Source organism: Aptenodytes patagonicus, chromosome 29, assembly GCF_965638725.1.
Source record: "Aptenodytes patagonicus chromosome 29, bAptPat1.pri.cur, whole genome shotgun sequence".
Classification (NCBI taxonomy): Eukaryota; Metazoa; Chordata; class Aves; order Sphenisciformes; family Spheniscidae; genus Aptenodytes; species Aptenodytes patagonicus.
Window position 1 is genome coordinate 1,935,511 of NC_134977.1, and position 3,146 is coordinate 1,938,656.

Sequence of the window (3,146 nt, forward strand, 5' to 3'; positions counted from 1 at the left end):
GGGAGACCCCGTAGCTATGTGCCACCCACCCAGGGCACCCTGGGACCCCATGGCCACAAGGTGGGGGATCTTGGGGACACCATGGCCATGACGTGGGGACCTTGGGGACCCCGTAGCCACCTGCCACCTACCCAGGACACCTTGGGAACGCCATGACCACGAGGTGGGAACCTTGGGGACCTCATGGCCAGAAGGTGGGGACCTTGGGGACCTCATGGCCAGAAGGTGGGGAACTTGGGGACCTCATGGCCACATGCCACCCACCCAGGGGGCCTTGGGGACCCCGTGGGCAGAAGGTGGGGACCTTGGGGACCCCACAGCCATGACGCGGGGATCTTGGGGATACCATGACCACGAGGTGGGGACCTTGGGGACCTTATGGCCAGAAGGTGGGGACCTTGGGGACCTCATAGCCACATGCCACCCACCCAGGGGGCCTTGGGGACCCCGTGGGCAGAAGGTGGGGACCTTGGGGACCCCGTAGCCGTGACGCGGGGATCTTGGGGATACCATGACCACGAGGTGGGGACCTTGGGGACCTCATGGCCAGAAGGTGGGGACCTTGGGGACCTCATAGCCACATGCCACCCACCCAGGGGGCCTTGGGGACCCCGTGGGCAGAAGGTGGGGACCTTGGGGACACCATGGCCACCTGCCCGCCCCGCCCCGCCTCTAACTCCTCTCTCTCTCTCCCCCCGCCGCCAGGCCCCCCCAGCGCAGCCGCCCCGACCTTGCCCGGGGGGACCCGGCCGCCCCCCCCACCGTCAGCGACGCCTTCGCCCCCTTGGGACCCCCCAAACCCCCCCAAATCCTGCCTGGAGGGGGAGGGGGAGGAGGAGGAGGAGGAGGAGGAGGAGGAGGAGGGGGGGCGCCCCCCCCCTTCCCGCGCCCCCCCCGGCCCACCACCACCATCATCATCACCACCACCACCAGCACCACCAGCACCACCAGCACCACCCGGCGACGGCCCCCCCAGTTCCCGGGGGGGCCCCCCCAACCGAGCGGATGGATTTGGGGGGTCCCCCCCCGCCGCCTCCCCCCCTCCTCCTCCGCCGCCCCCCCCGCCTCCTCCACCGCCGCCGCCCCCCCCTCGTCACCACCCGGACTGTCACCCCTTCGTCCCATCGGCTTTCCGGACTCGAGGGGGGTCACCGGAGGAGGAGGGGGGGGGACAATGGGGGGGACAACGGCGGGGGGGGGGGACACACCCCCTGGAAGGTCCCCACCCCCCCTACGGGGGTCCCCATTTACGGGGACGCCCCGATCACGAGGACTCGGCCATTTTGGGGGTCTGCGTCCCCCAGAGCACCGCCGCCAGCTCTTGACGGCCCCCCCCCCCCCGTCCCCGTCCCCCCCCCACCCCCCCCGGGCGGTGTCGTCCCCCCCCCCCCTCCCCGCGGCGCTTTATTATTATTATTATTGTTATTATTAATTATTATTAATTATTATTAGGGGGAGGGGTGGGGGGATGGGGGTATTTTTTTTGGTAGGAATTGAGGAAAAAGGGGGAAAATGGCCCAAAATGGGGGGGGGGAGGGCTGAAAGGGAGGGGGGGGGGCGGCAGCTGCCTCTTGGGGGGGCACCCATCCATCTTGGGGGGGCACCCACCCATTTTGGGGGGGGGGGGGGGGCTGGCACCCATTTTAGGGGGCCTGCTGCCTCTTTGGGGGGGGGCACCCACCTCTGGGGGGGGGCAGACCCAGTTATTTGGGGGGGGCTGTCACCTCTTGGGGGGGCACCCACGTCTTTGGGGGGGGCACCCACCCATTTTGGGGGGGGCACCTGCCTCTTGGGGGGGTACCCTCCCATTTTGGGCAGCTGGCCACCTCTTGGGGGGGGGGGTGAGCACCCTCTCATTTGGGGGGGGGCACCCACCCATTTTGGGGGGGCACCCACCCTTTTGGGGGGGCACCTACCCATTTGGGGGGGGGCTGCTGCCTCTCAGGGGGGGCACCCACCCCTTTCGGGGGTGGGGGGTGGGGGAACCAACCCATTCTGGGGGTGGGCACCCACCTCTTCGTGGGGGCACCCACCCTTTTGGGGGGGGAATAGGTGCCCCCCCCTTAATCTGGGGGGGGGGCGCTGGGGGGGGGGGGGTTCTCAATCCCCCCACCCCCCCAAGCTCTATGTGGTGGCACCCATGGGTGGGGGGGCACCCATGGGTGGGGGTGCCCCCCCCCCCCCCACCCCGGTTCGGTTTTTGTCTTTAATTTCATTGTACCAAAGACGGTGCCCCCCCCCCCCCCCCCGGCCCCACCATGGGTGCTGCCCCTCCCCCCCCACCCCCCCAGAGGGCCACCCATGGGTGCTCCCCCACCCCCTCCCCGCAGGGGGGGGGTCCCCGGGGGGGGGCCGGTGAATAAAATGGTGACAGCAGCGCCCGCGGGTCCCCTCACTGCTCCGGCCATGGCGGGGGGGCTATAGGGACCGGGGGGGGGGGGGGGGGGGGCCTCTATAAGGTATAGGGGGGGCTATAGGGACTGGGGGGGGTTCTATAGGGTATGGGGGGGCGGTATAGGGACCGGGGCGGGGCTCTGTAGGGTATAGGGGGGGGTATAGGGACCTGGGGGGGGGCTCTGTAGGGTATAGGGGGGGGTATAGGGACCTGGGGGGGGGCTCTGTAGGGTATAGGGGGGGTATAGGGACCTGGGGGGGGGTCTATAGGGTATAGGGGGTATAGGGGCTGGGAGGGACTGTATAGAGTATAGGGGAGCTATAGGGCCGGGGGGGGGGGTCGCTATAGGGTTAGGGGGGCTGTAGGGACCAGTGAACCCTCTAAAGGGTCAGGGGGAAGCTATAGGTGCCAGGGGGACCCTATAGGGTATAGGGGGAGCTGTAGGGATTGGGGGATCCTCTATAAAGTTGGGGGGAGCTGTAGGGATGGGAGGGGGGCCCTGTATAGCTCACCCTATAGGTGAGCTATGGGATGGGGGGACCTTCTATAAGGTCGGGGGAAGCTGTAGGTGCTGGGGGGTCCCTATAGGGTATAGGGGAGCTGTAGGGACGGGGGGGGACCCTGTAGTGGCTGAGGGAGCTGTGGGTACCGGGGAACCCTCTATAGGGTCAGGGGGAGCTATAGGGGCTGGGGGAGGTCCCTATGGGGTATAGGGGAGCTGTAGGGGCTGGGGAGGCCTATAGAGTATAGG